Source organism: Amborella trichopoda, chromosome 7 (assembly GCF_054954075.1).
Source record: "Amborella trichopoda isolate Santa Cruz 75 chromosome 7, AtrichopodaSantaCruz75HAP2 v2.0, whole genome shotgun sequence".
Taxonomy (NCBI): domain Eukaryota; kingdom Viridiplantae; phylum Streptophyta; class Magnoliopsida; order Amborellales; family Amborellaceae; genus Amborella; species Amborella trichopoda.
The window spans coordinates 3995635-4007345 of NC_142342.1; the positions used below are offsets into that span (position 1 = coordinate 3995635).

Below are 11711 nucleotides of genomic sequence, written 5' to 3' on the forward strand. Positions count from 1 at the left end.
ACTAGAAATATTATGAGAAATGCTATAACTAATAAAAAAATGGAAAAAAATTTTATAAGGTTGCATCTCAAAAATCTATTATAAAAGGTTGTTTCGATGTTGGAAAACTTGTAATTGATCATCTCAACATTGAGATGTATGAATCTGATAGGAAAAAAGATTTCTAGTATGTGAAATAGTATATCTTGTAACACATTATCTGGACTGTCTATTTTCTAGATTTTATTTTTAAAGTTTAAAATTTTATAATTAAAGATGAAAATAGATTTTCAAACCATCCTAAGAATTTTTTATATTAAAATTACATTTATGGTAAAATTTAGAGGTGCACCTTAATTGGATTGTTTAAGGTTGCAACCTTATGCAAACCACACGAATAAAAAATATAACTATATTTTATTTATTTAGGAAAAAATTTATATAAGTGCGAGGCTCTAAACAATCAAATTAGGGCGCACCTCAAAAATTTCAGTAGAAGATGTTATTTTGATGCCCAAATATCCTCAAATTGATCATCACGGTCTCAAGAAGCATGGACATAACAAAAAAATAGATTTCAAGTTTTGAAAATAGTGCACTTTATAATGCATTTTTGGGCCGTCGATTTTCAAGTTTTCATAGATCTGCTCGATCGACACTATTTTTGAAGCTTTGATTTTATAATTAGAGATGAAAATATATTTTAAGGCTATCACAGAGATTTTTAGTATTGAAACGACATTTCTCGACATCATTTGAAGGTGCTACACTATTTTTGAAGCTTTAAATTTTATAATTAGAGATGAACATATATTTTAAGGCTATCACAAACATTTCCAATATTGAGACCACATTTCTCGATACTAATTAAAAGTGCGTTTTACTTTGAATGTTTAGAGCCCGCACCCATCTGTATATACTGCATACTTGAATATCAGAAATTTAACAAATGAGTAAACTGTTTATGTGACATTTCACAATAGTACATAAAAATTTGATATTGTAAATTAAGAATCATAAAGTTACATATTATATTTATATACAAATTTGCATAATTGTAATTGTATACCTATATTAAATCAAATTCTAATAACAATATATAATTATCACAATTAACACTAAAGAAATAATAGTTCACATTGTTGTAAAATATGAATTATAATATGGAAAAGTTTACAAGACCATTTCCCTTTGGCACAAGGCGATCATAATTAATCTTTAACCATTCGATGTGAATTTGGGTGGCTGCGTTTATTTTAATGACTAAGCTCAAAGTCCACAACAAATATTTTTCAAATTTTGTGACACACCCAAACTATTAGATTTCACTTACAAGTAATAGTGACCTCTTTGTACCAAAGGTAAATGGTCTCATTATATATAATTTTTTATAATATTTATTTTAATTACAATAAAATTCAAGTGAAATCAATTTTAGTTTATATTTGTTTTAATATAATTTAACGCAATGGTTGCATCATAGTATAATGCAACTACACTTCTAGAAAACCATGTTTGTAGTATTTGTATAACCCAAAATTTTACACACAAGCTCTATTTATCTCAATAATCAATCCAAAAAACAAAAAAATCAATTTGAACCCTAGATATGGTCGAGTCCTCTTTAACAACAAACTTAGACCATTCATTTGGTGAATTTCAAGATCTTAGCATTTACAAACTCAAAATCATTTTTTTTCTTTTTTAAGATTATTCATTGAATGATTGTAAAGCCATCTAAAAAAGTAGGAAGAGAAAAAGTCCTTTTAAGGCCTAGATCTAAGCATCTTTTCAAAATGGACGGCCTATGTTAATTGGGCTAAAAAGCTACTTTCTAGGTTATATTTTTAAATTTTTCTTTTATGTAATTGTTCATTAGAATGAAAAGAGTGTATATTTTAAAATTTAGATCAAACAAATGGCCCTAACATGATTTTTGAAGATTGTTGCATGAAATATTTTTATTTATTTTTAAATTAGACTGTTACATTTTTCTTTATTTATTTTTAAATTAGATTATCATATTTTTTATTTAATTTTTTTTAAATTAGACTATCGTATTTTTTATTTGTTGATTTTTAATTTAAATTAGACTGTCATATTTTTATTTATGTATTTTTAATTAAAATTAATATTTTTATATCATAATCCAATTTCGATCTTAAGACCTGTGGATTATGGACCCACCACACTTTCGCTACTCCACTCTATATATATATATATATATATATATATATATATATATATATATATATATATATATATATTATGAATTATATCTTTGAACATATGCTAAACAAAATTATAATACCAATAAAAATTCTCTCAAAAAATATATTAAGTCATGATTAGCAACAAGACGGCATTTACCCAAAATAACCACAAAGACGTAATACGGATGGTTAATAAACAGAGAAAGCTAGAGGACATGGGAATATAACAAATTAGTTACAAATAAATTTTAATGTGTCAAAATTTGTAATGAAGTTCCTTTCAACAATCCGAAAGAAAAAGACTCAAAGCTAGCATATTAAATTGCATTTTTTTGGTTGAAAATTATGAATTCATAAGTACTAAAAACATAAAATAGCAATCAAAAGTATCATTTTCTTTAAAATCCTAGGAAAATAGATATTAAAAAAAAGATTTGAAAGGTCGATGAAGAAAAGGATAAATTGAGAGATAGTAACCGTGGATCCTAGAGAGAGTGATCTTTTCTTTTAACATCAATATTTTTATAATATTAAAAATTTTATGTTTATTAACAGCTTTAAGTCTCTAATAAATTTTTAGATAGAAATATTTACCCTACTATTAGTTATAAGAATGAGATTTTAGAGAGAGTGATATCTCACTAAAATCATCTTAAGGAAATCATACGGATAGAAGCAAATTTCTTTGTTAAAATTCCTACATCCTAAGTATCAATGGATGCGTATCCTGTTAGTACTAATATATATAAGTATATCCGATAGGTATCTGGTAATACTGATATAAGAAAGCTTTCTACGGTCCTCCTACAACATAGAAGATCTATCCTCCCTTACCATCCAGCTGTCTATTTTTTTATCAGGAGAGTTGCTCACCGTTTGATCTTACATCTAATGTCTCAAAGTACTTTATTTTTAGTTTTTTTAATACAATTTTTCTAAATATGAAATTTTGTACGTGTCATCTTTTCATTGGGGCATACTATAAAAAATAATAACAATAATTTTTCGATAAAAAATAATAACCAAAATACCCCTTGAAACTTTTAGGAGTTTTATTTTATTGAAAATATTTTTTTGAAAAAAATACGTACATATCCGTTATAATTTGCATCATTATAAAACTATCGTCATTATAAAACTATCGAATAGTTTCTCTTATTACCTATCTATCCGTTTTTTTATGTCATAACGAAACTTTTTAAAAAAGACAATTTTACCATTTTTTTTATGTCATAACGAAACTTTTTAAAAAAGACAATTTTACCTTTTTTCGATTATTGAACCACCGAATTCAATCGATTTTTCGATGTTCATCCACGTAGATTAGTCATTGTAGAGAGAATGGATAAATATAGAGAAGAGTTTAAACCCTAAAGTATAGAAATGGATTTTCAGTTGTTCAACAACCAAAATCCTCTTTATCCGACTTTTCACTTTAAACTCTTGATGATGTTTATCCACTATACCTGTCTTTTCCCTTTTCCCTTTAAACTTTTCTTGATGTTTATCCACGTAGATTAGTCATGGTAGAGAGAATGGATAAATATAGGGAAGAGTTTTACCCGTCTTTTTCTTTTAAACTCTTCTCGATGTTTATCCACTATACCCGTCTTTTCCCTTTAAACTCTTCTCGATGTTTATCCATATAGATTAGTCATTGTAGAGAGAATGGATATGCATAGGGAAGAGTTTAAATCCTAAGGTGGAGAGAGAACAAATAAAAATAGGAGAGAGAATGGATAAACCCCTAAGGTATAGAGAGAATGGATAAAAATAGGAGAGAGAATGGATAACCCCTAAGGTATAGAGAGAGAATGGATAAAAATAGGAGAGAGAATGGATAAACGTTTAAACCCACATATGAAAGAGAATGGATAAACATCAAACCCACCCAATATAAGGTATAAAGAGAAAATGGATAAACATAGGAGAGAGAATGGATAAACCTAGGGAAGAGTTTATAAACTCTCCCATATGTTTATCCATTCTCACTATATACCTTACATTGGGTGGGTTTAAACTCTTCCCTATATAGTTTAAAAGAAAAAGACGGGTAAAACGCGGGTGAAGAAGGGTATAGAGGATTTCAGTCATTGAACAACTGAAAATCTATTTAATTACCTACAGAAAAAAATTTCAGTTATTGAAGAACTAAAAATTTAAAATTTTAGGTATTTCAACAACATAAAAATTTGACTTTTCGTTTTTTCAAAAATCATAATTGGCCTGATTTTGGTTGTTCCGTTGTTTAACCAAAAAAGGTACAATTGTCTTCTTTTTAAATTTTTGTTATGACATGAAAAAAACACACAGATAACTAATAACGGAAACTATTCGGTAGTTTTGTAATAACACAAATTATAATTGATATGTACGTAATTTTTCCTTTTTTTTTTATATTTTTCGTTACGGAGAGTTTGATAGAGGAATGGGCATCCAAAATTTGGTGTCAAAATATTTTATAGAAAAAAATTAAAAATAAAATAGTGTTGAGACGTGATATTGTGATTGGGGAAATCTTAACCCTCCATTCAAAAATGGACATGAGACGTGACATTGCGATTGAGGCAATCTTAGCCCTCCATTAAAAAATGGACTGTTGGATAAAAGGAGGATAAAACTTCTATGTTGCAGGAGAACATAAAAAGCTTTCTCTTACTGATATATATCGGTATAGATATACATCTTGATAAGATTAAGTGTCTGATTTAAATCTTAATTACGATAAGTTTAGGTGTAACAGTTAGTGGCCATATGCATATTCCGAGATTTTATCACTATCTACCCTACTCAATCTCTAGATATAAGATTCCCTTTAATTTTTGCTTTTATAATGTGGTATTTCGAATCTTTTTTAAATTTTTTTTATTGATGTACATGAGGAAATTCAAAAGCCAATTCTCCTATTTATATCTTACTTTGAAATGAGTAAATAGATAGTATACTCCCTTCAGGAGTACAAAATCTTTTGGCAAAACTTTAAGGAAAAAGGTTTGATAGCTCTATTAAAACCCTGTAATGCAGAACTAGGATGCATCTAAAAAATCTATTGAAAAAGGTAGTTTTAATGTTGAAAAACCTTTTGGTTGATCATCTCGAGATGTACGACCATGAAAAAAAATATATTTTTAAGTCTCAAAAATAGTACATTTTACAATATACATCTACACTGTCCATTTTCAAGATTTCATATGTTTATAGATCTACTTGATTTTAAAATTTTATAATTATATATAAAAATAGATTTTGAAATAATCCTAAGAGCATTTTACATCTAAATTATATACCATGATAAAATTTGAAGGTGTACCTTACCTCTATAGCTACGGATGCATCAGTATGCCAACTTTACCCTTAAAATAAAGGTGCGGCTTGTATACAGCCCAGGCTCTAAACAATCAAATTAGAGCCTATGTTCAAATAGTATCGAGAAATGTGGTTTCAATACTGGAAATATTTGTGATAATGTTAAAATATATTTTTAATTTTATTTATAAAATTTAAAGCTTCAAAAATAGTGTGGATCGAATATCTATAAAAACTTGAAAATTTTGCAAATTAACACTATTTTCAAAACTTGAAATCTATTTTTTTCTCATGTTCATATCTTGATGTCAAGATGATCAATTTGAGATACTCGGGCATCAAAACAACATCTTCTAGTGAAAATTTTGAGGTAGGCTCCAATTTGATTGTTTAAACTTTAAAGCCTCGGCTTTATATAAACTTTTCCCTTAAAATAAAGCCCTATCTTATAACTTATCGAAAATTACAATTAAAGCCCTATCTTATAACTTATCGAAAATTACAATTTAAGTCGGTCTCGGCTTGAACATTATGTTGGAAAAAATATGTTTAAAATAGTGTATAATATTATCTAGACCATCCATTTTTTTTTTGAAATAAATGTTTATAGATCTATAATTTGTGCTCTTTTTTAGTTTAAAATTTGATTGTCTGTATTGAAAATTGATTTTAGAGACATAATGGACATTTTTGGTGTCAAAAGCGAGGTAGGGCTTTATTTTGTTTTAATAAAACCTCTAAAAATTTACTCAATCCGGATCCGAAACCCTATAAACTTGGGATTTAAGGTTATCCTGTGTGTAATTGTGCAGAGAAATCAGAAACAGGAAGATCGTGGTGTGGCGTAGTTCTCTCTGGTTCTTGTTTAGAGAGAAAAAGAGCGATATGGTTTCTCGCTGAAACTCTGCTACAAAGAAAGATGAGCTCCTCTCTATCGCTTCCCCTCTTCATGGGTTTGTCATGGTCGACGACTTGTCTAGTCTCCTCTTTTTCTTATAAATTTGTTTTGATATTCTCTCTCTAAAACCTGTATTCCTTGACATTTATGCGACTAAAGCACGGTCCATATCATGCTATGATCCATTAAGATGATCTTTAAGGCATGCCTTCTTTGTTCGTCAATATTAATTGGAGCCCACATTCTCTCTGAAAATCACTTCTTCTAAATTTGCTTAACTCAGTCAAGCCCTACTTGACTGAACCCCAACTTTTGGTAAACCATCTAAGTCATCTTCATGCTATTGTTAATGATGAGCACAGTTCTATTTGTTTATTGGTGAAGATTGTGAATGAATCATCTACGTGCTTTTCAAATCAGCTAAGGCATAATTGATTTGGGTTTATCTATTTAGGGCAGGGTTTGAAAACTCGGCGAGTCGAACCGAACTCTCCCGGATCGACTCGGGAACCGGCATACCCGTGCCGGTTCCACTGCAATATCGGGAATCGCCCGTGTCTAGAGAGAACCGGGTGATTCCCAACATTGAATCGCCTCAGCAAAGACTCGCCCAAGAAAACGGGCTGTACAGTGTTATTCACGATTTTCATGGTTTTTTGTCTTTTTCTTATCATTTTTCATCTTTTTCATCAAATCTTGCAGATTTTAATTTAAATTTTTCAGCCGTTTCAGTCAATAAAGGTAGTAAAAATCATCGATTTTAATCAAAAAAATTTGGATATGTAAAGAACGAAGAGTGAGTTTTAGGGTTCCGTCATTTCTTTGATTTCAAGCAAAAGAGGGCATCAATTTTTATAAAATCTAAGAGTTATTGATCGTAAGAGTGTTGTTCAGAAGTTTTTGTTCATAATTTACGAGTATTTTGGACGATTACATATCAATTTTGACACAAAAAATAGGTAAGAACTTCGGTTTTTTTTCTTTTTTCCGCCATTCTATCCAATTCACTCAATATTTTACAAATAATGTGTTAAATTTATAGGGTTTTGATTCCTTATAGTATTGTTTACCATAACATGTATTCAATTTGATTTTATTTATTCAATTTGAGCTTGATTTTTTAGAAAAAAAGACTGGTGTCTGTGAAGAAAAAATGGACTGCTTTTTTTTTTTTTTTTTTTCAACCATTCTATCAATTTTACTCAATATTCTACAAATAATATGTTAAATTTATAAGGTTTTGATTCCTTATAGTGTTGTTTATCATCAAATGTATTCAATTTGATCTGATTTATTCAATTTGAGCTTGATTTTTTAGATTGAATGATTGATATCTGTAAAGAATTGCGCTTTTTTTTTTGTTTCCTCAATTCAATAGATTTTATTTAATTCTTTAATAATAATGTGTTAACATTATAGGGCTTTGATTCCTTATAGTGTTTTTTATCAAAAGCTGTCTTCAATTTAATATAATTTATTCGATTTGAGGCGGATTTTTGAGTTGGAATGACTGATGTTAGATGGGTGTGAAGGACTGCGTTATTTTATTTTATTTTTAATTCATGATCAATTTTTTTGAAAAATCGTGATTTTTCAAAAAATTGTGAAAATCGTGACCAAGTTTTGATTATCATGAGGAATTAAACAATATTTTTAAAATTTTATTGTTAAATTTTTAGTGCAAAAAATTGCATGTTGATAGATTATTTATGCAAAAAAATACATGTTATTATATTTTTAATGCAAAACTGTAGTTTAAAATTTGTTGTTAATGCAAAAAAATTAAAATGTATTATATTTTTAATGCAGTTTTGCATTAAAAATGTATTTTTAATTTTTTAAATTGTAAATGCAAAAAATACATGTTGTTAAACAGTATTATCATGAGAAATTAAAGTGAATATCATTGTAGAAAAATAGTGGCATGTGTGATAATTACATTATCTTGCATTTTTCAATTTTATTATTAAATTTTTAATGCAAAAAATATATGTTCTTGATAATTGAGTTGTAGCCAAGTTTGGAGCTTGTATTTTTTATTATATTATCTTGCATATTTGTAATTGAGATGTACTCATTTCAATTGAGTTGGGATTGTGCCCACTATATCATTGTAAATTTTATTTGTGGCATTGTGAATGACTATATCATTGTAAATGTTTTTTGTGTCAAATATATATGTAGTGTCGTTATGGATGACTAAATTCTTGTAATGTTTTTCTTGATTCTAAGTGTGACTAATACATACTTTTTTTTTATCTATAATGTTGCCTAAATATTTTTTTTTTTCTCAGCAGGAACTAATTCATGTTTGTCGAAATGAAGATTTGTGACAAGTCCATATGTATTGAAATTGTGAATTACTATACCATTGTAAATATATTTTTTATTGATACTATATCAATGTAAATTTTTTGTTCTATATGTAGTGGCGGATATGCTATTTTTATCTATAATGTTACATAAATAAATTATTTTTTTCAGTAAGAACTAAAATATTTTTGTCAATAAAAGTATTTTGCATTAACAACAAATATAACTTCATGAACATATTATCACTACACACTATGTTTATCCTTTTGTGGGATGTAAATTAAATGATAAATACTAGTTCATGCAGGGAAAGAACATATCAATATTCGCATATTCATGCAAAGAAATGAAAATTCTTAATAGAGTACCCTCATTTCTAATTGAATTCCTAAAAAACAACATTTATAATGAATTTTAATAATTTTTTCTGATTTTTTTTAAAGTTTAATCCGACCAATTCAATCTATTTCCGATCCGAATTCCCGATTCGCCAATTCGGATGGATTTTTGAAGTGCCCGATCCGGGTCACGGACCCGCTTTTTAAACCACTGGTTTATGGCAATTTTAGAAGTTGAAGCGGTTCCACTTTTGAGGCAGAAAAATGGTGTGGACCTCGGTCATGAAAGCGTATGCATCTCAATTTAGTTGCTATAAATTTTGAACCAAAATTGAGGTTGGGTTTTAAGTTTGCAGAGGAATTGGATGGCTCCTAAGTGTGGTAAAAAATATCATGTAGAGGCCACGCTAAATTGGCTCTATTTTACAAGTCGCTCGTCTTTGATGATAAATCCGAGAATATAATGAACCTTGATCCTGCCATATTGCTTTCAGTGGACTGCATAATACGCATGTTGATGTGACACAGACCCCTCTGGATTTTTTTGTTCTTGTCAAGGAAAATATTGATGTTAACAGTAAGGAGATCATAGTCCTAGTCATATATGCATCACTCTATGCATTGGTTAGATGAGGAATGATGCATGCAGTGGAGCCATTTACTTCTTGCTCCTACAGTCCCCCCAAGAAGCTTATAAATTGCTCATCCAATGGATCAACTGACCCTTCAAACAATTTCGTTGATAAGCTACCTCATCCTTGAGCTTTTGTAAAAAAAAATAAAAATATTGGTGGTGGTTCTTAAAAGCATTTCAATGAATTTGCCATGTTAAAATTGCTGATAAACTTGCTGGTGCTTGTGTTTCTATTGAAAATAAAGAGATGAATGTTGGTAGTTTGGAGAATATTAATGAATTTGCTGAGCCTTCTATTAAATTATTGATAACCTGCTGAAACTGGTGTCTACAAGAGCATTTATTTTGAAAATGAGCTTTTGAAATTTCAAAAAAATGATTTGGAGCTCAAACATAGCTCTAAATTAGTCCCTAGTCAAGCACTTTTGACACATTTTAGGGGCGACCGTGTTCACGAATTTACAAATTCTATCAAGACCAGACTGTGTCAGCAGCCCTTTTGATTTGACTATTGACCCGCCAATCTGGTCTAGAATAAAAATCAGGTGTTATCGGTTATCGACCAACCAATTTGATCTTTGTTCAATCAACCAAGCAAATTGGGCAATTTTTTTTTTCGAATATATTAGGATTTTTAAATTATTATTATTATTTAATATTTTTAAAAAGAAAAAATTTATATAGGGCCAAGGCTCTAAACAATCAAATTAGAGCCCACCTCGAAATTTTCACTAGAAGAGTCAATTTTGATGCTCAATATCTTCAAATTGATAATCCCGACATCAAGATCCATCGACATGAGTAAAAAATAAATTTCAAGTTTTGAAAATAATACATCTTGTAATGCATTTTTTGACCGTTAATTTTCAAGATTTTCAAATTTTCATAATATGTTCAATCTACACTATTTTGAAATTTTAAATTTTGTAATTACATAAGAAAATATATTTTAAGGCTAACACAAAGATTTCCAATATTGAAATCACATTTCTCGACACCATTTGAAGGTATGCTTTACTTCTATTGCTTAGAGCCTCAGCTCTATAAAAACCGCACCTTTTTAAAAATCATGTCAATCTGGCTCAGTCGATGGTCAGACTATTTGGATTGAAGCAATCTCCTCACCAATTAGAGTGACTTTATTTCATCTTGATAACAACCTTCTAAAGTATTATTTCTTTTTCTTTTTATTTTTTCCTCGTTTTTTTGGAAATTATTCAAAGGTAAATAAAAGTATATTCTTCTTTTTTTTTTCACCTAGGAATGGGTTCTAGACTAATAAGTCAGAGGCGAAGGGTGCCACAAACTCTCTTGAGTTCTATTCCTACTAAACGCCCACTGAATTGTCTAGAAAAAAAAAAAAAAAGCTAGAACAAAAAATCTTTCGACTAATATTCTTTTGGCTGGCCCAACTGTGGTTAGCAGTGGATTGCCAGACCAGCTAAATTTTTGGAAAGGAAACTAAACCAATAAAAATAAATTAAAATTTTAACATAGCATCATCATCACAAGAGCCTTATCCCCAATGCAAGCCCAACAAAGCTCCAAGTTTGGCCAACCATAGTTTCGAACTGTGTTGATTAAAACATAACGGCCAAATAAGTTCCATAACATCCGTAGTCCACAAAGTAATAGATATAGAACAGACTCCAAAATATGCATCAAAATAAATACCACAAATATGAAATGAAAAGAGTAAAGTATAACGCTACTAGAAAAGAAGAGGAAGCCGTGGATATTTGCAGCAAGGAACATTCAGAACTGACAAAAACAACAGGAAAAGAAAATAATGTATGCCAAAGAAAGAATGCATTGTAAAAAGAATTTGACTTGACTCAGCAAGGTAAATGAAAAAACTAACACAAAGAATACCTGCTGAAACAAATTAAGGAAAATATAAATAAAAAGTCTGAAACATAGTTAAGGGAAGAAACGGATACCGCATATAAATGGTGAAAGCAGGGGAAAAATCAAAGGCTAAAGGAGGGAGGCTGGGAGGGGAAGAGATCTCACTGAGATGGAGGACGACA

The 11711-nt window shown here is 29.3% G+C and overlaps 1 long non-coding RNA gene across 2 annotated transcripts; it reads left to right on the top strand.

Moving 5' to 3' along the window:
- The first annotated feature begins 6136 nt into the window (after positions 1 to 6136).
- On the top strand, positions 6137 to 10186 carry LOC148781192 (uncharacterized). Of its 2 annotated transcripts, XR_016059524.1 has the most exons (3): positions 6137 to 6205; positions 6311 to 6461; positions 8694 to 10186. It is a non-coding gene; the product is annotated as an uncharacterized LOC148781192 (long non-coding RNA). The 2 variants fall into 2 exon arrangements; XR_016059523.1 differs by lacking the exon at positions 8694 to 10186 and having other exon boundaries at positions 6311 to 8592.
- Positions 10187 to 11711: the final 1525 nt, after the last annotated feature.